At 41.4% G+C, this 26,018-nt stretch overlaps 1 protein-coding gene across 2 annotated transcripts in view; it reads left to right on the top strand.

The window, feature by feature from the left end:
- The first annotated feature begins 3,885 nt into the window (after positions 1 to 3,885).
- LOC129830137 (protein ELFN1-like) overlaps positions 3,886 to 26,018 on the top strand; it is a 79,078-nt gene continuing 56,945 nt past the window's right edge. Inside the window, exon 1 of one of the 2 annotated variants that reach the window (XM_055892426.1) lies at positions 3,886 to 4,366. The gene's annotated coding sequence lies outside the window, so the exon portion shown is untranslated. Of the gene's footprint in view, positions 4,367 to 4,999; positions 5,412 to 26,018 lie in introns of those variants that run through there. The other variant, XM_055892436.1, reaches the window with a different exon arrangement.

Raw genomic sequence — 26,018 nt, 5'->3', positions numbered from 1 at the left:
GCGTTGAAGCTCGTTTGGAGGTGTCATGCCCTGACCTTAGAGATCCTTTTTATGTCTCTATTTTGGTTGGTCAGGGTGTGAGTTTGGGTGGGCAATCTATGTCTGGTGTTCTATGTTGTCCTTGTTTTGTATTTCTGTGTGTTTGGCCTGGTATGGTTCTCAATCAGAGGCAGCTGTCTATCGTTGTCTCTGATTGAGAATCATACTTAGGTAGCCTGTTCCCACCTGTGTTTGTGGGTGGTTGTTTTCTGTTTAGTGTATGTCACTTTATAGAACTATTTGTTTATCGTTTTTGTTGTTTTGTTGTAGTATTCATATTCATTAAAAGGAATTATGAATACTTACCACGCTGCACCTTGGTCTTCTCCTTCTCCTCTATACGACGATCGTTACACCCCCTTTGAAGAGGGGGATGATCCCGCGATCAGCATTACAATCTTTATGAATCTCAGACGATACGAATGAGAGGTTGAATAGGCTAGTAATAGGGCTTGCAACAATTTCGGCTGATAATTTTAGAAAGAGAGGGTGCAGATTGTCTAGCCTAGCTGATTTGTAGGGATCCAGATTTTGCAGTTCTTTCAGAGGGGGGGGGGGGGGGGGGGCAATTTACTGCAGGGGGAGCTGAGATGTTGGCCAGGGTAGGGGTAGTCAGGTGGAAAGCATGGCCAGCCATGGAAAACTGCTTATTGAAATGATCGATTATCGTAGATTTATCGGTGGTGACGGTGTTTCCTATCCTCAGTGCAGTGGGCAGCTGGGAGGAGGTGCTCTTATTCTCCATGGACTTCACAGTGTTCCAAAACTTTTTGGAAATAGTGCTACAGGAAGTAAATTTCTGTTTGAAAAAGCTAGCCTTAGCTTTCCTAACTGACTGAGTATATTGGTTCCTGACTTCCCTGAAAAGTTGCATATCCCGGATGTTTTTGTGCTGTTCAAGGGCAGTCAGGTCTGGGGTGAACCAAGGGATATATCTGTTCTTAGTTCTACATTTTTTGAATGGGGCATGCTTATTTAAGATGGAGAGGAAAGCACTTTTGAAGAGCAACCAGGCATCCTCTACTGACGGGATGAGGTCAATATGCTTCCAGGATGCCCGGGCCTGGTCGATTAGAAAGGCCTGCTCGCTGAAGTGTTTTAGGGAGCGTTTGACAGTGATGAGGGGTGGTCATTTGACCACGGACCCAGTACGCACACAGGCAATGAGGCAGTGATTGCTGAGATCCTGGTTGAAGACAGCAGTGGTGTATTTAGAGGGCAGGTTGGTCAAGATGATAACGGCCAGGGTGTTAAGCATGTCCCAGTTTAGGTTACCTAACAGTACGAACTCTGAAGATAGATGGGGGACGATCAATTCACATATGGTGTCCAGGGCACGACTGGGAGCCGAGGGGGGTCTATAACAAGCGGCAACGGTGAGAGACTTGTTTCTGGGAAGGTGGATTTTTACAAGTAGAAGCTCGAATTGTTTGGGCACAGACCTGGATAGTATGACAGAACTTTGGTAGTTCTATCTTGTCGGAAAATGTTATAGTTAGGGATGGAAATTTCAGGATTTTTGGTGGCCTTCTTAATTAAGCCAGGATTCAGACACGGCTAGGACATCCGGGTTGGCGGAGTGTGCTAAAGCAGTGAATAAAACAAACTTAGGGAGGAGGCTTCTAATGTTAACATGCATGAAACCAATGCATTTACGGTTATAGAAGTCAACAAATGAGAGCGCCTGGGGAATGGGAGATATGCTGGGGGCTGCAGGGCCCGGGTTAACCTCTACATCACCAGAGGAGCAAAGGAGGAGTTGGATAGGAGTATGGCTAAAGGCTGAAAGAACTGGTCGTCTAGTGCGTACGGAACAGAGAGTCCAAGGAGCAGGTTTCTGGGCGAGGAAGAATAGATTCAAGGCATAATGTATAGACAAGGGTATGGTAGGATGTGAGTACAGTGGAGGTAAGCCTAGGCATTGAGTGACGATGGGAGAGGTTTTGTCTCTAGAGGCACCATTTAAGCCAGGTGCGGTCACCGCATGTGTGTGGGGTGGAACATAAGGACTAGCTAAGGCATATTGAGCAAGGCTGTGAAATAAGTGAAATAAGGCAAAAATAACCAAAACAGCATTAGACAAGGCATATTGACATTAAGGATAGGCATGTGTAGCCGAGTGATCATAGGGTCCAGTGAGTAGCTAGGCGAGCTGGAGGCATGGCGATTCAGACAGCTAGCAGGCCGAGGCTAGCAGCAGGCTAGCAGATGGCCTCAGGGGGACGTCGCAACGGGAGAGTCTGTTGAAACCCCCTTTGACGGTTACGTCGGTAGACCAGTCGTGATGGATCGGCGGGGCTCCGTGTCGGCAGCAAAGGGTCCAGGCCAATTGGCAGAAGAGGTATTGAAGCCCAGGAATTATCTGATGGATACCAACTTCGACTCACCATGTCCTGCCCTGAATTATAACTAGCCCTGTCGTCTCTTCTCCTCAGCCTCAAACAGGCTTAGCCAGTAAATGGAGGATTTGAATACATAACACCCGACATTCCCACCTATTGGCCTGCTTCGCCTTCTTTCCCCAAAACTCCATTTACTGACATTAAAATATTCTCTTTCGCATTGAAAGCTACTTAAAATATTTAATGTTGGCTTTACATGCTTAATAAGCAGTTATTCCTAGAACCTGTACTCTATTCCACAATGCACATTGGTGTCAATGTCCTGAACTGTTGGTTTTGATGGTCTGTGCAGAGATAACAAACAGAATTGGGTATGTGGTTTGTGGTTTGTGTATTAATTTTCTATTGGGGGGCAGAGGTCATCACAGGTTCAACCTAGGCAGGTTACAACCTAAATTAATTAGTTCTGCCTGCTGAAACAGACTAAATCGTTTTTACTGGAAGCCAAGGGAGGATAGAGGAATAACCAAAATGTCTCAGAGAGAGAGAGCTGTAGCCCCTGATGCCTGACTGAGGAGTGGGGCATGTGCAGCTGCTGCACCAGGCCCAAAGACATCCAGGCAGCTAGGTAGCATTGCAACAGCCAGGGCCAGGGAAACCCAGCCCAGCCCAGCAGCAGGCTTCCCCCAGTATCATAAAGATATTAGTGAGAGTGACACAGCGCTCCTGCCAACCCCAGTGCTGCAGAAGCAGAACCATGCTGCCTGGCCGTCCGCCTGCCTATGTCCAGAGCCTGAGTGCTGCAATGAGACAGGGGCAATGCAGCCTCCTGCGCCAGCTCCTCACAAGTCCACTCCCTCACTCTGACAGACAAGCATCTGCAGCCTGGCCAGCCGGCCACACTGGTCATCCCCCATCCAGCCTACGTCACCATAGAGGACATCAGGCTGCACTCTCTATAAATCAAATGTAAGAGCTCGAATGGGAATCAACGGCTAACAATATCCAGCTTCAGGAGTTGAACAACCTGTGGTTGTTATGGCATGGCCCAAGTAGTACTGGATGGTCTTAATGTACAGTTCATTTCAACGTCTTTATATCAATTTCAATACATTTTATGTTTGCATTTTGGAAAGCTATACCAGCTTATCTTTCTGACAAGTTGACAAACACAAAACTAAGGGAAAATATGATGTAATTGATTTACAAAAAATATATACTTATTACAAAACATTGTCCCTTTAAGTATTTAGTAAAATAATATACCTCGGTATGAATAAGCTCCATGTTTGCATACAAATGAACCATGCCTAGCAACATTATCTTGAAGTTCCACCATAGAACAAATAGGGTGATAACATTTGTCTACATTAACATGTTGTGAGGCCAGGTTAAGTATATAGGGCCTATAGTATACTGTATATGGCTGATCTATACTATATTCAGAGGTGCAATGGCACACTTCAACAAAAGGATTTACAATTACCCTCCAGACTGTGTTGAACTCCACCATTTATAGCCTTGCGGTGACAAACAATCTTATTATGAGATTTATCTTCACCCCGACTGGGCTTGAGGATCAACATGCTTCTTCTCCTTCTCCTGCGCTTCCCAACTGAAATAATAACCCGACGATTATGGTTAAAACGTGGTGTCAGCCCCGATATGATTGAAAAAAGAGCCCCGTCGCGGCATAATGGAAACTCCCGACTCCTGTTCGGGAATACATAAAGGGAAGGAGTGAAAGAGATTTCGATCAGGGCTCTCTGGCTTGAATTAATCACTCACTGTTTAATGGATCTTTGAGGCTTGTGCTTGACGCAGTGAGGAGCTGCATTTATTTTATTCCCGAGACCAACAGAACCCTGGATTTTTCATCAGAAACCTGCTGCCTCCTTGAAAATGTCTTGGGGTTCATGGTGACATAGGGTTCCAGTTTTTGATCGGGAAAGGCTAGAGGGATTCTGCTCCGCTGTTGTAAGCAGGTAAGCGCTTAAATGTTTCTGGTTAGTGGAGGAATGCTGTACTCTAATACGCTTCGATGCCGCAGTAAACACAATACGACTTAATTCTCTAACATATTCAATGTACACGTTTTAGTCGTGTCTTTCAATATCGGCACAGTACATTGAAAGTCAACGATGTAAAAGTGATTGCATTTTATTAGCAAGAATAGTTTTCACACTTGAGCCACATTCCAAAGGTTATGTGTGTTAGCAACACATTGTAGCATATCACTTATCCTTGAGTTAACTGTAGAAAATGTAGAACTGGTTTGAAGTTGCATATGCATGCGTAAAACTTAAACAAATGTTGCACATGCCTTTATGGGGACATGCATAGTTTAAGTTGTTTGGAATGTGTTTATTTGATCAGTGAACGATCAAATCTAGGCATTTAAACTGTAGCACGTTAAAAATAATATTCACGTAGAGTGATTTCCAAGTTATTGGATATAGCTAGCTTTAAAATAATCTGTCCCGTATAGAGAAATACACAACCATGTTGACTAAATAGAAAATCAGCGTTGCCATCCCCCAAGCATCTTTATCTTATCTCATTTCATGTTCACTGCATGTACTATGCAATTGGAATGCAAAAGTAAAAGGGACGCCAACATTGAAGTAGCCACTATTGCCTGAAATGCATTTCAGCACCATGGACAGCGAACGGACACTCTTTACCGCTAGAGTTCGCCTTGAACCATAGAAGATATTTCTCTCATGGCTTCGCTTCATGCGTTTTCTGAGAATTATATGACAACTGTGTTACTTTCTTATTTGAATTAAATTATGAAAAATGTGCTTAATGTACACTAGTGCGCAGATCCTTGCTGACGTCAAGGCGACACCTTATCGGATAATTTCTCAGAGGTTTTAAACGTTCAGAATTTGAGTTTGCATGCAGGATGGTAGGTTACAGAATAAGCAACATACTGTATTACATCCAGAGTACAGCCCGATGTGCTAGGCGCGCCAGGTCCGTGAGGACACGAGGAACTGACCCAGTCAACAGGGCTAATCTGTACCGGTGAGTCTACATGACATACCCTACAGTACGCAGAAATACTTAGCCTACTGTAACATATTGCTGCACCATGTGCAGTTAAATATCGCAGGTATAATTTATCGGTGACTATGTAGACTCTTGGTTGCATGCCTCTGAGCATGGTAATACATTTTGTAATTCATGTGAAATAAGGGTTTGTGACGTATATAAACACCCAGGCAGGCAAAGTTAGGGTATGGATTTATTCCCATAAAAGTAACATCAGATGCTTGAATTATCTCAGAGATTTTGGAATGCAGTTGATTTTATTCAAAGACAAATATTTGTTTATATCCTGTGATTCATATCCAATGTCACAAATTCATATGGTTGAAGTCAGACCTACACAAACAACAATATGACCCTCTATGGATATAGGCAGAGCTAGTGCATGGGACAGGGGGTACAGCCTACATCTACTTGGTTGAATATAAGGCGTCTTTCATATTTGTCTTGTATGCAAATGTATATTGTATAGCCTAGGTGTTTGTAAATATTGTTTGCAAAACTTGTTGCAATATCTGTCTATCCGTCTTTTTTTGTGTGCAAATCTTCTTTTTTTAAACCAATATGCAAATATTGTATATTTTATTATTTTTGTGGATCAACTGCACCACTTTGATGAATGTGTGACATTGATAATGAAATTCTAAATTGATTCACAATATTGAGTTGGCCTTATTTGCATGAGGGCTGAGAAAGTGGTGGTTCGCTTACAAAGGTTGCCATGACAAGAGCCTAATGCTCAGCTGATACTCAGCCAAACATATTACGACAACAGCTTGAGCTGTTGTGTATAGTGGAGCGTAAACCCTCGGCTTACACAGTTGACAAGTAAAATAAAAGGTATACTCATCTATTACGCGTGCACCTGACACTTGGCACAAGTGCTATATCAATATGTTGAACGAAACATGTATGCATAAAGACAGTAGGCTACGAAGACAATAATTAAAACAAATCTATGTTTTTTTTCCTTCCTTTTGTTTACCCCTCATTTTCATGACACCGTTTACTTTCCACGTCTTTGTAAATGGTGTTGGGATGAGCAACCTAGCTTGATATTTGCAGCTAAACCGGGAGAGTTTTGACGATTTTAAAACATCCTCACACAGTTTCATAGCTGCTGTCGCTGGAGCTTTGCCTCACATTAGCATCCCGCATCTCCCTTTTCCTGTCCCTGTCTTTCTTATCTTGATTATGCAGCTTGAAGATTGAGTCAGCTATTTTGTATGCACGTTGCCTTAGCTTGGTTATTTGTGGACGAGAGTTAGATCGTGCTGCGGATACTGAAAAGAAGTACAGCTTCTCATGACGGTAAGGAATGGAGGAGACGGAGCTGTCCTGTTCGATATTGCCATTGGAAAAAGACATACAGTACCTTCAAAAAGTCTTCACACCCCTTGACATTTTCCACATTTAGTTGTGTTACAGCCTGAATTAAAAATGTATTACATTTTGATTTTGTGTCACAGGTCTACACACAATAACCCATCATATCAAACTGGAATTAGGTTTTTTGAAATGTTTACAAAGTAATAAAAATGAAAATCTTGAGTCAACAAGTATTCAACCCCTTAGTTATGGCAAGGCTAAATACGTTCAGGAGTAAACATTTGCTTAACAAGTCACATAATGAGTTGCATGGACTCCTTCTGTGTGCAATAATAGTGTTTAACATGATTTTGTACCCCACACATACAATTATCTGTCAGGTCCCTGAATCTGTGTTTGTGAATTTCAAACACAGACACAACCACAACTACCAGGGAGGTTTTCCAATGCCTCACAAAGAAGGCACCTATTGGTAGAAAAAAAAGCAGACAGTGAATATCCCTTTGATCATGATGAAATTATTAATTACACGTTGGATGGTGTATCAATACACCCAGCCACTACAAAGATACAGGTGTCCTTCTTAACTCAGTTGCCGGAGAGGAAGGAGACCGCTCAGGGATTTCACCATGAGGCCAATGGTGATTTTAAAACAGTTACAGAGTTTAATGGCTGTGATAGGACAAAACTGAGGATGGATCAACAACAATGTAGTTAGTTCACAACACTAACATAAATGACAGAGTTAAAAGAAGGAAGCCTGTACAGAATAAAATACTCCAAAACATGCATTGTGTTTGCAACAAGGCACTCAAGTAAAACTGCAACAAAATGTGGCAAATAAATACACTTTTTGTCCTGAATACAAAGTGTTATGTTTGGGGCAAAAATAACACAAGAAATTCACTGAGTACCACTCTTCATATTTTCAAGCATGGTGGTGGCTGCATCATGTTATGGGTATGCTTGTGATCGCCAAGGACTAAGGAGTTATTTAGGATAAAAATAAACAGAATACAGCTACAAGCACAGGCAAAATCCTAGAGGAAAATCTGGTTCAGTCTGCTTTCCAACAGACATTGTGAGACAAATTTACCTTTCAGCAGGGCAATAACCTAAAATACCAGGCCAAATCTACACTGGAGTTGCTTACCAACACATAATTGAACATTCCTGAGTGGCGTAGATACAATTTTTACTTAAATCGGCATTAAATCTATGGCAAGACTTGAAAATGCCTGTCTAGCAATGATCAACATTCATCTTGACAGAGCATGAAAAATTGTACAAATAATTATGGGCAAATATTTTACAAACCAGGCGTGCAACGCACTTAGAGACTTACCCAAAAAGACTTACAGCTGTAATCACCGCCAAAGGTGCTTCTACAAAGTATTGACTTAGGGGTGTGAATACTTATGTATTCAGACTGAACACAACAAAATGTGAAATAATTTAGGGGGTATGAATATTTTCTGAAGCCAATGTAAGTAGTGATGATGATGATGAGGATGATGATGATGATGTGTCTACTGGTGGTGATAGGTTGTCAATTCAGTTGTAGAACTAAAGTAAACTCATGCATAACTTTGTGAGGACATAGTACCTTTATTCCGGCATGGTAACTGGTGATTTCCTGGACAAGGCAACAAAGCATTATTCTCTTGTTGAAAAAAAGTGATATAAAGTACTACACAATAAGGAATCATACTGAAGATAAAATAAAACATGACTGTCTTGTAGAAGGCATCTATGCTTTGTTTCAGAATTGATTGCAGTAGATGCGCTGCATGTTGTAGAGAAGTTACCTAAGCATGACATACTGGCGTGCTCAAACCCAGATGCTCTGGGTATATGGTTAACAATGTGTAAAGTGTAATCAAAGAGACCAGTCATGCTTTGTAGACAGAGCTAGGAAACATATGGTAAAACAGCATGCCAAAATCTGCAGTTACAATACCACAATACCCCAGCATCAGTACGACATCAGTATCCTCCTCAATAGGGCCTCTTAGTGGAATGTCTTAAACTTCTACACGCTCTACGCAGATGCAAGATTCAGTATTGTAATGCCGTTTTTCATTGCAAAAGGGGAAGCTCCTTGTAATACCTGAAAATTGAGAGTGAGACATGCCTTATTTGACATGGAGAGGTGGGAAGCTAAAAAGGCTAGCTAGCTTGCTATGTTTTTAGCCAGGCTAAAGTCAGCTAGCCAACTACTACTAGCAAGGGAAGGCGACTCTTCCTTGCTTTCACAAAATGAAAAGACAAAAATAAAAAACTTTGCTATCGCTCCCTTGTGAGTGGGAACGGCAAGGATTTCATGTTAGCAAAAGGTTTTCGCTACTCCAAATATCCCACTCCACCCACGTGTATGCACGTAGACCAACGAAGTGAAGCTTGTAGTAACCTTTAGGTGTTGGATTGGCAGCTGCGAGGTCATGGAGTCCCATTTGGTCTAACCCAGAAGTGGGTTGGTGCTGCTGTGAGAGCATCAGTACGGGGCCTTGGCCTGAGGGACCATCACGCAGAGAAGCATAGGACCTGCAGCGATCACAGACTCAATACAACACCAACGATCTTGTCAAGAGGTTAAGACCTGTTGATATTATAGTTTATAGTACTGATGACTTTGAGTCCAGTTATGGCTACAATGCGATGTCATGAATAGCTGTTTGCATTGAGTGTTGACTAGTATGTGGACAAACCAAGAGCTTTTGAGTGAGACCAGCATAACCCAAGTCAACCTCATCACCAAGAGGTGTCTTGGTAAATTATGCAGCTGGAATCTATAAGAATCAGATTAGTTTTTTCCATATTAATGCAGTGAGCATAATACATTATGTGCTTTACTTTGCATATTTCATCTCACCTCATACGGGTGAGGAATGGGATTAGGCCTGCTATGGAAAATAGATATCTGAGATGCTATCATGTCAAACATGTTACATGGCAGGATTATGAGAAGAGTTGTGTGTAATTGTGAAATAATCATCTTTAAAATTCAGACAAGATAATTAAATGGCACATGTGAGGGAAGTGTCTGTGGTGCTAATAGGATATCAGCTTGAAGTAGCATATGTGCTGCAGTTCCTCCCTCTCCTTTGGGATAACAAGCATCCCACTGGGCACACTATGCCATTCCAACGTGGGTAATTGGGTCATATTTAGCTGAGACGTTGATCAATGAAATTACAACCTATATTCACCCATTCAAAAAGACAGCCAAAAGTTAGTTGAATGTCCAATGTGTCATCACTATCCTTTCAACCATCTACAAGCCCAACCAAATACAAATGGAACACAATGTCGGGTTTGTGGTTTAGTTGTCACCCCAATGTCTATCCCTGTGCTTTCAACCATTATTTAAACCAATCATTACATTTGAAATCAACTAGGGCCTGAAACCCTAGGCCAATTGTATTGTCTATTTTTGGTTGAATTCTGGGTTGAAATGAAACAATTGCTGTTGATGACTTTGCAAATGCTATATAGGCCTAAATAGCATCATTGATGATATACTGTAAGTGATAAAGTATGGTCACGTTTCATTTTCTCTGTTAAAACCTACCCTATAGAATGACTTTGACAGCAACAGTGAATCTATTTCGTTTTAAATGTTAGAGCTCTCAACAATTATTCTCACAATAGCACATTGGCAATGGTCAGTGACACATATCTTAGCTTAACAGGGCTGGGCTTGGTTAACAACCTGGATGGGAGACCAAAGAGTCACTGTTGATATATCAATTCTCTTGTAGGACTTTTTTTTCTTCTGATAGTGGATATAATGTTGAAGATCTGACGTTGTTTGAAAGGTGAACGTGACATATATTTGAAAGGTAAACATTGAATATATTTTATCAAAGGTTGGTCTATGCTGAAACGCTGGTTACCATGATGACATAATCACCCTCAAAACAAGTTTCACTCTCAAAACAAGTTTCACCCTCAAAACAAGTTTCACCCTCAAAACAACCGCTTTGATGACTTTTTCAAATCCAATGTATTTTCCACATAGATTCCACGTCACAATTCATTGACAAATTCCGTCGAAACAACGTTGATTCAACCAGTTTGTGCCCAGTGGGATGTGCCTTTGATAAATGTCTTTCATTATCATACGCAGACTGTAATCTGTTTGTTTGAAATGGATAAGAATTATTGCTGAATTAAATTGTAAATGTTGACAGTGTTTAAAACCTCTCAATTATAGTCAACATCACACCCGGTCTCTTGTCATTTAAAGACAATGAACACTGTGACACAGGCATTGTACCACACTGTGGTGGCATATGCTAGATTGAGCCACAGTTCTGTAGTCAAACTGCATCCGTTTAAATTAAAGGTGAGATTCCAGTTTGCAAATCCCAACTGAAGAAACTGCGTAGTTCCATAATATAAAACACAAGTTCAATATTTCATTGAAACATGGAGGGTCTATAAATGCCTCTGATTTGAAGGACATGTTTGTCATATAGGCATTGTCTGCATTGTATCTCTGGACAATTGAAATCCAAATGAAGTCTATTGACAGTCCCTGAGCATTCAGTGGCAAGAAACAATGACTAAAGGTTGAGGACTTTCTGTATCTAATGGAGCCTGGAAGTTGCAGATAAGCTGGAAATACAAAGCTGATGTCCTAAAGCTGCATGGTTGCCCTTGGGTGCTGTTGTATTTCAATCCTGCAAAACAAAGATGGCACAATTGCCGAGATAGTATCTTTTAGGAAGCATACAAAATGTCATTTGCAGACTTCACCTTGAATCAGCAGCTTGTTTGACTCATTAACTGTGTATGGCGTTTACTGAGCCGTGACCTGGACCCGTCTCAAGAAGAAATGTGTTGGCGTTTACTTAGGAGACTTTATTGAAGGTGGCAGAGATGGCCATTTAGATCCCTGATACATTTAGAAACAAATGGGACCAGATGATGCAAAACATATTTTGCTTCCAGTGTCAGTTTCAGAGTGTTGTTCGGTTTACGATTAAGTGCTGTCTCCAGTTCACAAAGGTCTAATTTCCTCAAGATCACTGTTGTTTAAAAGCAGTCGAGCCCCTGATCATGCTGTACAACCCTGCTGAAGAAGAGTGTCCATGTGAAAAGGAGACAGATAAATTCTAATAAGAGTCTAATTGTTGAGAAGATTTCCTTCGCAGGGGTTGGCTCGGGGGGTAATTTTAATCAGTCACAACTCATATACGAGTGCACAAAGATGAAAATCGTTCTGGTGTGCCAGGCATGTAGTTCCTCAGCCTCATGCTGACTGCTTTATGATGGAAGAAAACCTTTAGCAAACAAGCATCACACAAGTGGCACGGCAGCGAGGCATATTGAACGTCCCTCTCCCCCTCCCCCCGTCCCCCTCTCCCTTGCCATCTTCTCTGCAAGTAATTACAGGGCAGGGCTACAAAATACCACGGGGGCTGTATACCTGCAGGCTGAAGCACCGCATGGGTTGATGAATATCCTGTGCATGAGAACCCATTAAAACTGGCGATACATAACGGGTTTGTCAATGTGCTCACTTCAGAGGCTTTCTTATTGATCTGGCTTTTTTGAGTGAGTGTACAAGAAAAAGTATTTCCTTCCTTCACTGAATGACGTACTCTTGGATGACGGAATGTGCATATGAGGCACACTGCAGAAATTCAGGGTGAAAAGGTCAACCGCATCATACAGAGGAAAGATAAAGCAATGTATGTACATGCCAAGAAACTGTCAGAAATAGTAACAATAATAGCAGATGCATTATTTTAAAAACATATTCAATCAGGCATAACAACACGACAATCTTTTTTGTTTACTTGTTTTAAAAACCTGTCAAACATATTTTCTTCAACACATTATACAGTAGTCCTATGCATACATTTACAAATGACATGAACATTGCCGTTTTGAAACAGCACACTGTCTGTGAAGTCTCTGCCTGAAAACATTGTTTGTGTCAATGCCTTATGCATATCAGATGATAGGAAAAGCTAAAGAAGTTGAAGCCAAATATATTGATGTTGTTCAAATTGTTCAGTTGTATAGCAAAATATGTGTTCCACTAGGTATGATGCTTGAGTCTATCATTCACCCTTAAGTGAAGGTGGGACCAACACACACACACACACACACACACACACACACACACACACACACACACACACACACACACACACACACACACACACACACACACACACACACACACACACACACACACACACACACACACACACACACACACACACACACACACACACACACACACACACACACACACACACCAGCAACATCCTGTTCAATGAAAAGACTGGATACCAATCACTTTAATTAGAACCTGTGTGAAATACAAAACCTCAGGAGTAAGACCCGCAAAGTCCAAATAATTCTGGTTCCTCTATAGCTAGGAAATAAATTGCATGAATGTATTAAAGCTGCAATATGTGACTTTTTCACATAGAAATGTGTGTTATAGATCTGTCATTCTCATTGAAAGCAAATCTAAGAAGCGATATCTGTTCTATGTGCGCTATTTCGTTTTTGAGTCTTTTACTTTAGATTTTGTACACAAGCTTCGAAAAGCTGAAAACTGTATATTTTTGGTTATGGAAAATATATTTCACAACGGTTTAGATTGTACAATGATTCTCTATACTATACGTGCTTGTTTTGTCACATAAACTGAAATTAAGCGAATTTTAGCAATAACAAAAAAAGGTGAACTATCAGCAAGTCTTAAAAAAAATTACATTTAGAAATGCAGTGAATTTGCTATGTCTTACTTCAGGAAAATATCCCCTTTAGATGAGATTGGTTTCATAATAGTTTGATAATTACAGGAAATGCATGTATGGTATGAGGTGTGCGAATCAGAACTGCAAATATATTATTTAATATAGTCTATTGTCTTTACAAATCAGCAGTCTCTCAGCAAGATCATGTAATAATAGATCATTAAGATAAACACTTGCCTACCTAGATGGATTTTCCATACAGAGTTCCATAATAGTGTAGGTGGGTGAATCACTTTGCAGTAATGGCTGAGGTTCCAGCGGAGAGGTGAGTGTGCACTGCCAAACCCTGTGCTGCATGTTTTTACTGTAGCCGCTTCAAGCCGTGGAAGTGCCAAACCCTCCTCACCATAATCAATAATTATCTCTCTCTCTCTTTGAATGTCAAGTGATCACATTGCCTCAAATCTGCCCCTGTGCATGCTAATGCTGTGGATAGATGCTTGTCTTTGCCTGAGAGAGATTCTATGATGGATCAGATTGACAGTGCTTTCAATTTTTAAGTGAATTATTAAGAGATGAAATGCAATGTGAAATCCATGCAATAGTATATGCCTTTGTGTTTTTTAGTATGGATCTATATGTGTGGGCTTTTGATGATACACACCCTGTAAAGCAATTGGTATCTGTTTTTTATGATGAAGAGCATTACTCCCATTGGTATGTACAGCCAAACAGCTGAGACAACAGCTATGTTTTAAAAAGGGAAGAAGTGAAGTCAATGGAACAAGTGTGATTTGATGGAGACAGCCAGACTGCCATCTGCAATGAAATACTTCCTGCCTCTGGAATGGATTGTCTAATACCCTGCTTATCTAATTAATAATGTGCTTGTCTGCTAAACAGACAAGGAAAAGTTGACAAAATATGAACGTTACACACTGTAATTCTGTCTATTCTACTGTGGGAATTCAAGAGAGTGAAGGAGAAACCGAATTGAAAGGAACTCATTGCCTTAGAGAAAAGTCCAAATTGGTGGCACAGCAGCAGACAGACGCGGTAATGTTTTCCCCCTTTTGATAGCATGTAGCTGCACTCCCACCCATTTACGGGTGGGAGTGCAGGCTCATTTACACCCGTTGAGCCTGGCTTGTTTATCAGTACAAATTATACTTCCGCCCCATCTGACAAATCACAACGGGTTATTCTTGCAAGCTCCATTTTGCATCTTTGCACGGCCATCGCTGATGGGTAATCTGGCGCCTGTGGCTATGAAGAAAATACTCTCCCTTTGATTTCAGAAGATTTCTTATCTCGCCCGTCGTCAGGGAATGAAAGGTAATGCTTTACCCATAAGGGATCTTAGTCAGAAGATTGACTTAGTTCATTGCCCTGCACATTTAAGTACCAACAGAGAAATTCAAGGATAACTCCTGGATTAGGGACATTAAAAGTCAGGAGATTTCAAAGATGTTGGTTCCTTCGGGACAGTGGTCACAAAACAATGTTCTTTTTCCTTCTTTCATGAAGCTGTGCCATATCAAAGTCTCTAACGTCTTAATATGAACTGTGTGATTGCTATATTTAAAGAGTTGCAGTTTGTTGACCATAGATGGAACACATCCCTTTGTATCATAGTGTTTTATTATGAGTTAAGCATTTAACTGGATTAGTGTGATGCGTTTTCCTAATGAAGAGTAATGCTACACAGGTGGCTGTTGGTGATGAACCATTTCATCCAATGGCAAAAGCTTGATTCCTCCGATAGGCCACAGTGTGGCTGTCGAGGCAGAGTGCTTTAATCTGGCAGAAAAGTGAAGAAATCATCAGCATCTGCTGTGCGAGGGTTAAGCCCAGCATCGGTTCAACTACTGGGAGCCCTCTGGTGTAGAAGGTCTAAGTGCTTTTTCCCTCTCTCTTAAAAATGGATCTCCAAACAAAACAAAACTATGATTCATGAATATTCATTTGGAGCACCATCAATAGTGTCTGTCCTGGTCCAGTGAGGTGTTTGGATGGGCATGTGGCTGGATGAGCACCCCTCTGATGGATGAGGTGAGGTAGGAGGCATGGCAGTGAACAGTGGTGACAGCGCCGCTAGAGCCATGCCATCATCAGTCATAGGTAATGTGAGCAAGGTTCGTGAAGCATGACCTCTATGTTAAGCCTCTATGAGCGACCTTTGACCTCAGACATAGCATCAGTAACCACAGTGTCACACCAGACCAGAGAAGGGGGATGACACTTGACATCAATGCCTACGTCATTTGAAGAAAGGTTGTTGATAGCTTACAAAGCCATGGACAGGGAGCTACGTTTTCATGTGCAATATCCATGTTCCCAATTCAGCCCCATTTTTAGGGGCACCATTTAGGACCAGTGAGATTATTAAGCAAAATATATTTGAAATTCTATTGACTGCAGACTGGTAATCAGCTGTAGCTTTAATGCGTCTCTCAATTTTTAAGGGTCTCTAAGCACTTCTGTCAAGATGCACCATAAATCAAAATTCTGGCCCGCTGAGGCTTCGCAATTACCTAAGCTCAAGTATCGATTCATAAGTAAAGACTTTGAGTTTTAAAATCATTCATGCAATGTCCGCATTTGGAGTTAAGATAATCACTGTTCTCCTCCTCCTCCCCCTGCCCACCCAGACCCCCCCCCCCCTTCCTTTATGGACATTTCTATTTACATTTATTTGTATTATTATCCATGTCTTTATTATATATTTGTAATTCTTTTATTTCAATGCATTGTTCCAGTTTGGCGCTCAAGAATTACATCTGCAACTATATACATGCGACTATTGAACTAATCTAATCTAACCTAAACTCAGGATTTCCATCAGTATTACTGGAGGAATCTAATGGATTGTCAACAAGAGAGTGAAGAGATAGCATTGTTACCATAGAAACTGCCTCTAAACATACTAGCATCTACTTATTAAAATGTGCCAGTATTCACACCGTTTTCCGGCCACGGTGTATGATAACAATTATGTTGGAGAGCATGCTTTACTTACTTGTCCTCCTTCTTCCTTAGACTGTATGTATGGAAAACATGTCATTACATTATAACGTAGTGGTCTTTCAACTGCTTTTGCCATTGGTAGCGCATATGAAATAAAACATGATTTGCATATTGATTTGTTTGTAGAACAGTAGTGCTTTCATGATTTGCAGTACTGTCAAGTATTGTAATTTTCAGTTGGCTTTTCACAGACCTGCTGTTTTCAACTCTTAATGATCGGCTATAAAAATCCAACTGAAAATTATTCATGATTATTATTTGACCATGCTTGTCACTTATGAACATTTTGAACATCTTGGCATAGTTCTGTTATAATCTCCACCCGGCACAGCCAGAAGAGGACTGGCCACCCCTCATAGCCTGGTTCCTCTCTAGGTTTCTTCCTAGGTTTTGGCCTTTCTAGGGAGTTTTTCCTAGCCACCGTGCTTCTACACCTGCATTGCTTGCTGTTTGGGGTTTTAGGCTGGGTTTCTGTACAGTACTTCGAGATATTAGCTGATGTACGAAGGGCTATATAAAATAAACTTGATTAATTGATTGATTGATTGTGTGTGTTGAAACCCTTGAAAAAAATGTAAATAAAACTTAACTTTGGAATAAAGAAATCCTTTTTTGTCCCAGTTTAGAAACAGTTTCTGTTGTCACTGTTTTGGCTGAGGTCTTTAAGAGCATGTAGACCACAGCCTAGTCATTTCCAAAGAAGTGGCCGCCCAGATGATGATCGATTGCAGAGTAATGAAGGTGGACACAGCATTGGGCTTTCAGGGCAACAACTTCACAGCAACACCAAATGAATTAAATACATTTAGCTCACTATATGTTGTGTGCCCTGAGCAATGAAGTCGATTCCTTGCCGTGCCAAGTTTGGAGAGTGGCGTTGGACAGAGCCACGCATCATGATTCAGATCAGACTCCTGATTCCGCTCAGCAGTTGCAGTGCCTAGTGAAAGCCTACCCACCCATTGCACAGTCTTCACATTTTGCTGCCGTGAAATGTTACATTAGGAATTACATTTATTTCCTACCGATGTACACAACCTACTCCCCAAGTGAAATAACTATTATAGAAAATTGTCCAAATGAATACAAATAATAAACATGTATTGATTAATTATATTAGTACTTGGTGAAATACATTTTGCTGTGATTCATTTTGATGAAGACCCTACCAACCTTGCACAACTCTCAGGGCAACATATAACCATTGTTTTTGTCAAAATTGCCCAAGCTCAGTACATTTGGTTGGGAATCATTGACGGACAGCAATATTCAAACATTGTCTCTGGTTTTCAAGTCAAGACTGGGACTGGACCATTCAGGAACACTCAACACCTCTTCCTCATTACACTCTGTGTAGTTGTCCAGATGTAGCTGTACAACTCTATCCCAGGGTTTTCACAAGACCAGGGCGTGTTTTCCTCTTTTTACCTGGGCTTTGTTACTTTCATATTTATTTTGATTCTGACAAACTTCCCAGCCCCTGCCAGTGACGGGCATACTGTACGAAAACATAATGCTGCCACCACAATACTTGAAAATACAGAGTATCAACCACGTTGCATTCACTCCACATTACTGGCCTCCGTGACAATGTCAAAATAATGAATCCACTCCAAATCATCTGTTCTGTTTGCAACACGGCCGTTACGTAATACTGCAAGGCAATTTGGCAAATAAATACATTTTTGGGCCTAAATTAAAACTACAGGTTTGGGACAAACCCAAAACAACACAACACAGAGTGAAATAATTGTGGTGGCAGCATCATGTCAGTGGCAGGATGGGAGTTTTTCAGGATTTAAAGAAATATGATAGCAGCAAAGCCAAGGTAAAAAGTTAGAGGAAAACCTGTCTTAGTCTTCTGAAAAGATAACTCTGAGATAAAAATTCAAAATATCAGCGGGACAATTACCCAAATGTTAATGCCAAAGACACACCAGAATGGCTTTCCAAGAGCTGTTGAGTGTTCCTGAGTGGTCCAGTCTCAGTCCTGACTTAAATTAGATTGAATATTGCTGTCCATCAATGATTCCTAACCAAATTTACTGAGCTTGAGCTATCGTGGCAAAAACAATAAACACACGTTGCCCTAAGAGTGCAAAGACATTATAATAATATAATATTATAATAATATTAATATCTAATATTAGATATTAGAATTCAAAATGATTCACAGCTGTAATGGCTGCCAAAGGTGCTTCCACCAAGGGGGTGTGAAGACATATGCAATCAAGACATCTTCGTTTTTGTAAAAAATGTATAAAAACAAATCTTTCACTTTGAAATTGTGGAGTAGGTTATGTAGATCTTTAGAAAAAAACATCTAAATGTAATTCCATTTTAGATGAAATTCTAAGGCAGCAAAAGACTGAAGAGTGTGCAATCGGTGTGTAGACTTTCACTAGGCACTGTAACTGGTGCATGTTCTGTAGACAGGAGCCACACACATTTCAATATTTACATGATGCAACCGCCATGAGCGAAGCCATGCAGTGTCACTTAACCAGAGGAAGGAACAACATCTCTATGTATATAACTAATTTTCCTTCCCGCCCATGTGATGCAGGAATAGACAAACATCTTGGCAGCATGCTAGGTTCTTTGCAAAGATCCCTTTTTTAATGATTATTATTCAGGCCGACAGCTGGCAAGAATAGTGGTGCTTCCACAGCTGCGGCGCATCAATCTGACGGTCCACCTGTTGTCTCCTCACTCACACGCCCTGCACTGCTCGTTAAACAGTGCTGCCTTTCAGGCCGCATCAGCTCAGCCTGGTGATCACCCACTGTGAGACCAGAGCACTGAGAGAGAGGGAGAGGAGAGGGAGAAAGGAGACAGAGAGGGATCTGAGGTGCCAGATTGCTGAGCCTGTGAGGTGTTATCCCTGAGATAAATGTGGAGATCTGTGTAAATCCTGCATGTCAATTATGCCACCCTACCTTTTTAGCAAGACCACGTGAGTCTATGTGCTGAGCCAGTGTGAGATGGGGAAGAGAAATATAGAAGGATATGTCCATATCAAGGGGACATGGAGATAGATTTCTAAACTATTTTGCCTTGCAAAAATATTAGAATTCACTCGCAAACTCTCAGCTAAGAACTTCAAATTATATTCTTAATTAATGTGCACCAGTCTGGTTTCAGACCCGGACAAAGCACCATTGAAGCAGCTCTGTCTGTCTTAGACTCTGTGTTACATTTCTTATTTCATAGGAATCACTATGCTGCCACATTTATAGACCTATCTAAGGCCTTTGATACTGTTGACCATCCCCTACTCATTCAAAGGTTGTCTGAAATGGGCCTCGACCATGTGTCTTGCAAGTGGTTTGGGAACTATCTGTCAGACAGTACACAATGTGTGCTTTCTGATGGTGTCAAGTTACCTCAATAGTAATAAAGGTGTCCTGCAGGTGTTGATTTTGGGACCTGTCCTCTACTGTATATACATATTATTGGTCTATCTGCAAAAACCTGCAATATTCATCTGTATGCAGATGGCACTGTTATGTACGTTATTGCCCCTACTGCTGACCAGCCTATGTTAGACCTGCAATCTGATTTTGTTGCCTGGCAAAGTCCTTGCTGATTTAAAATGGGCACTTAATGCGGTGAAAACTGAATGTATGATGTCTTCTAATTCTCAGAGAAATATTTCAGATGGTTTACACATTTATGCCTATAAATATCTATGTTTTTGGACATTTAAAAACATACGGATGAGCTAGTTAAGAAGCTGCAATTTATAGAAATAGATCACGCCTCTGTCTAAACAGCAGGAAGCAGGTTGTACGGGCAACCTTCCTACCAGCTCTTGATTACGGTGACACCATTTATCAGAGAGCAGCAGCCACTACTCTAACCCTTGGATACAGTGTACCATAGCGTGCATATCACAGGTGACAGGTTAAATACTCATCACTGCATCCTTTATCAAATGGTCAGCTGGACCTCTCTAAATTCCTGTAGATCCCTTCATTTCTCCCATTTTGTTTACAAAGCTCTGCTGCACACGCTTCTAAAAAATCTCACTTCTCTGTTAAAGTAGAATAATACGAGGCACCGAACCCGCTCACAGGGTTGGTTAACTCTTGAGGTCCCTCGTGTCTCCACCAACCCAGGCAAATCAGCCTTTAGGTTTAACGCACCAGATGTTTGGAAAAATGACAATCCTCATTACATCTTGAATGCCTGGTGCCAATAGTGTAGTTTAGAACGAGGAATGAATTCACTGTGGTTTGCGAGCATTTTGGTTGATTGGAATCATTTATTTGAGTTGTTGAAATGTAGTGTATCTGTTGTATTTTGTAGCTTCTTCTTTTCCCCCCTGTTTTATTGAATTATCATGTTGATTTGTGAATTGTTTGTTCTCAGGGCACGATTGAGAATGAGAATGCAAGTTAAAAGTTACATTTATGAAACCAAATCCATTTGGAATCCACATCTGTGTTAGAATCAGCCTTCTTAAATTTAACTGCAGTTTTCTGTTTCCTTATTAGTATTATTGCAGTGACTGGACTGAACCTTTACTCTTTGTACCCACGGCCAGTAACCCAATGGCCATGTTGTATGTTAACAACTGCACACCATAATCACATTCCTGGATCATAATTAACCATGTCTGATTGCATTTTCTAATTTAATTCACTTAAATGTTACCAGATTAAAGGATGTTTGATCTTTGAATTAATCATCAACTAGTATTATTTATTTATCCACCAACAGTATTAATTACATTACTTCTTTCCTGTAATAAGAGTGTTAACACATCCCTAGAAACACAGAAGTAAATAAGGGCATCTAAAGTGGTCTGTAATGCATAAATTAAGTTGGCACATTAATCACACCATAGAAAAAGGCTGAAAATCCAATTAATTATCTTTGATACTCCTATAAGATCTGGAGCTGATTATCAACTGTAATCCCTTCTGACCACCATGGAAAGCCACATTACCCACACCCCAAACACAGGAACCTGTTTCATCCTGCAGGGGCAGAAGAAAGTAAACCACGGCCGATGCTCGGCTTTGGCCCCTGTTATTTCTGAGATTTAAGCTCAACAACTGTATCCTTACATACTGTCTAATCTGATGTTCACGGCTAAATGCTTATCCTGGGTGTTACGTGCCCATGTCCGTTTACTTTTAATTAGGCCGGTTTTGGGCTTTCGCTTCTCATTACCCTGCCTGTTAATGGAGCTCCAGCGTTATCAGCTGTGCTGAGACATGGCTGGGTCTACCAGGGAGAGATAGCAATGTCTCAGTATTTATAGTATACTGCTGGTCTCAGCTTGCTAAGAGCACATCTGAAGCCTGAAGGCATGCCGAATAGTGAACCGCATGACCAATGGAGGAGCAACTATGGTGGTTAAATATGCAACAGGCTCTGCTCTCCAACTCGTTTCCACAGGATCAAGAACCTATAGGCCTTCACCTGCAGTCCCTCTACTGTGTGGAGACATACTGTAGACACACATCGCTTTGAGCATACCTACCTTTCCACTTCGATTACTCCTCATGTCAACTCCGTGAACCTGTCCAACAGAAAATAGCAAAGGCGTGTCACCTGACATTCATCTTTTATTTAATCACTGTTAAAGAGGGATGGCGCTGTGCTTTTCCTCACACACAGTGTGAAGTGTGCAGAGGAATGTGGCACTGCTTCTCTTTCATTCAAAATGAAACATGAGTGCGTCAGTCTTTTTACTTCGGCAGAAGAATAGTGGGACTTAAAAGCTTTTCATGCGTATTTGTGCGTCATGGTCTCTCCGGGTAGAAGTGGCAAAGTCAGTGGGTTTAAGTGTGTGTGGACTACACTCGTAGAAAAAATCTAGCAGTCAATCAATCAAATGTATTTATAAAGCTCTTTTTACATCAGCCGATGTCACAAAGTGCTATACAGTAACCCAGCCTAAAACCCCAAACAGCAAGCAATGCAGGTGTAGAAGCACGGTGGCTAGGAAAAACTCCCTAGAAAGGCAGGAGCCGAGGAAGAAACCTAGAGAGGAACCAGGCTCTGATGGGTGGCCAGTCCTCTTCTGGCTGTGCCGGGTTGAGAAAAAAGGGTTCCAAAAGGGTTCTTCGGGCTCTCTCCATAGGATAACCCTTTTTGGTTCCAGGTAGAACTATTTTGTGTTCCATGTAGAACCCTCTGTGTGAAATGTTCTACATGGAACTCAAAATAATTCTAGCCTAAACCAAAAAGGGTTCTTCAATGGGTTCTCCTATGGGGACAGCCAAAGAACCCTCTTAGGTTCTAGACAGCATTTTTTTCTTCTAAGAGTGTAGGTGAGACGTCCAGGCTGTGAGCCCTGGGGCTGTAATGGAACTACTACAGCCATGGGGGCCGCTGTCTGTTTCTTTGTTATTTCTCCACCTAGCAGACCGTTTGCGTTCATACCATACACAACATCCGTGTTTTGTTTGTCTGGTTGCAGGTGACACTATCCTAGATTTGCATGGTTTGACAATGGTTTGTGTCATTTCATGTCCACCTGTGTTCATTTCATTATGTATTGCCACGTAAGAGCTTGAAAATATTACTTTGAAAGATATGAATGAATCCAATCTCTTTAGATACACAGCCAGAGGGGGTGAAATGTGTCACTCTCGCTGCACATTCACAAACAGAGATATTCATGTCCTTAAAATTGCATGGGGTAGTCCATAGAGATCCTATCTCATTTCTAATTCTGTGAGATATGAGGATGAAAATATGTGTTTTTGTTGTTGTTGGGGAGACAAAGTCGTGCTGCATCCAACATACATATGTTATTTTCATGATCAGCAGACATTTTTCTTGCGTGCCAAAATGCTAACTTATCCAAATCTCCTGGGATGTTTCATTTACTGTCTGACAGCGTCAGAATCTCAGCCTTTTGAGACAACAGTCTTTTCTTTTTGAGGATATTTGTTTTGAATACCTGTGTGTTTAGAACAAAGACAATCTATGAAGCGTTTTTTTTTTGGTGTTCAACAATGTACGTCCTTGAGTATTTTGGGGTTTGACTTCCACATATGGAGCCCTAGTCTGTCTATTGCTCTACCTGTGATGTGAATGTTAAAATCCTGACACACTTGGCTTCATCCGGCTTCTCAAACACATTAACAAAACGATCGTCTCTGGCCTGATTTTTTTTTTGATGCAGGCAGTTTAGGTGAATTGGCAGCACAGGTACATAGGACTGTACTGAAAAGCAATAGCCAAGTATCAGAGAAAGAGGCTCTTGTGGAATTACATAACAGTGCCTCTCTCACAACCCTGGAGCAGTGCCACTGACAGCCATGAAACACCAGCTAGGCTGGGCCTCTTTTCTCTCTCTAATGCCCTCAGGATATACTCCGGCAACAACCTCCCCTAGTAACCCGTCCTCCATTTTCCCCCATTTGTTTTGGCCCCTATTTAGAGATGTGCTCATTTCAAACGGTTAAGCTGTTAGTGTACAATTCTGGCCTTGACTCATTCTGTACACTGTGTTATTTGCAATGATTTAATACAGCTGGCGTTGCGTTTGATTCTACACCGTGAATGTAACATTTATACCGTCCATAGGAGAAACTAAGGAGTTCTAGGGCCTATTGTCAGTAGACAGCATGATAGACGCTACAGTGACGGTCACAACATTACGTTGGAACATTTGGAACGCAGCTGAGAACCCTGCAGAGCTTTGGCAGAGTCAATTGTTATATACCCCTCAAACCTAACTCTGGACCTCGAAGCCTGTTCCACTGTGTTTTTTCGTTGTTTCCCTCTAATCAGGCACTGATTTAGACCTGGGACACCAGGTATGGGTAATTCATTATCAGGTAGAACAGAAAACCAGCAAGCTCCAGACCTTATAGGGTAAGAGTAGGAATCCTCCTGTTATAGACAAACGACTTCCTGTGAATGTTCAGAGTTTAGTGGTGGAGATTTTATTCTCCCATATTGTTAGTACCCTTAACATCCACTCATGTGGTTATTATATATTACATAATGCTACCTATTGTGGTCTATAATAGAGGAGCAAAGTGCTCCTGAATGAATTGCCGTGGCGGAACCTGAATCAGTGTGAGAGGGGGCTCTACGTCTACGAATGCTCTGCTGAGGCTAGCTGCAAGCTGTAAGCTCTCCCATGCACTCGTCTGAATTACCTGTCAGCATCGATTAGAGGGAGTCAGCATGGACGGTATCTTGGATTTTCTTGCCTTCAGAATTAAGATAATCTCCCACCGTTCTGTTTGTGATGCCCCTTGTTGACCCTCCTTGAGAATGTGATGTGAGGTCTGTTTGCTCTGCTGTTGGTCTCCCAGCGCTAATATCCTGCAGCCACACACAGTCAATCTCTCCACCGCACACACTCTCGTCTGTTCATGTCTCCACTCTGCCCCCAATCCTCATCTCCTCTCACCTTATCTTATCTTTCACTTCTTATTTTCAGTTATTCTTATCTCCCCTCCTCTCTTTTACCTCACTTGTCACATTTCATTCGTCTCTCTCTCTCTCTCTCTCTCTCTCTCTCTCTCTCTCTCTCTCTCTCTCTCTCTCTCTCTCTCTCTCTCTCTCTCTCTCTCTCTCTCCTCTCTCTCTCTCTCTCTCTCTCTCTCTCTCTCTCTCTCCCTCTCTCTCTCTCTTCTCTCTCTCTCTCTCCTCTCTCTCTCTCTCTCTCTCTCTCTCTCTCTCTCTCTCTCTCTCTCTCTCTCTCTCTCTCTCTCTCTCTCTCTCTCTCTCTCTCTCTCTCTCCTCTCTCTCTCTCTCTCTCCTCCCTCTCTCTCTCTCTCTCTCTCTCTCTCTCTCCTCTCTCTCTCTCTCTCTCTCTCTCTCTCTCTCGGCCAACTCAGTCTGTGTTGCTTCTGAAATGTTTCTAAATGAGAAACACCGTAGAACACCGAGGAACACCGTAGAGAATTCTAATACAATATGTTGGCAGAGAATTCTAAAGTGTACCTTTTTACCATGCAGAGGCAGACGTCTAACTCGTTTAGTACATGATATTGGTTTGAAAAGGGTCAAATAGCTCAATTGAAAATGGTCAATTAGCATTGAGTGCAAAGTAAATGTAAGTGTTTAGCCGGTAGCAAAATATCACAGTTCATGGTCATTTTTCAGGAAACAGTCATTTTAGCTCTATATGAAACACAGGTCTTGTATCTAACCTGAATTGAGTGTCAAGTTAAAATGGTGTGCAAAGGTTGATTCGATGTTACATCCTATTCTGCCGTCTTCTCCTTTCAAATCAGCAGACTCAAGTGGCCTCTTGCTTTGCCACGACTTCTTGTCTGTCTGTCTGTCTGTCTGTCTGTCTGTCTGTCTGGGTGGGTGGGTGTGAGTAACTCAGCCCCTTAACATTCTGCAGACGGACTCTTAGAGCCTTTATCAGCTGGATTCAAATACAGCACAGTCGAAAGATAGTGTCCTCGTCAAGCCATTTTGTTATTGTGTTTATCATTCCTAATCCCCCAGGTAATCCCATCGACTGACTCCATTATGCCCACACGGCCTATACCTTCCAGGGGGAATGAAC

This window comes from Salvelinus fontinalis, chromosome 2, assembly GCF_029448725.1.
Source record: "Salvelinus fontinalis isolate EN_2023a chromosome 2, ASM2944872v1, whole genome shotgun sequence".
Lineage (NCBI taxonomy): Eukaryota > Metazoa > Chordata > Actinopteri > Salmoniformes > Salmonidae > Salvelinus > Salvelinus fontinalis.
Note: the sequence above shows the minus strand (reverse complement) of the source record. Positions and strands in the feature narration are given on the sequence as shown.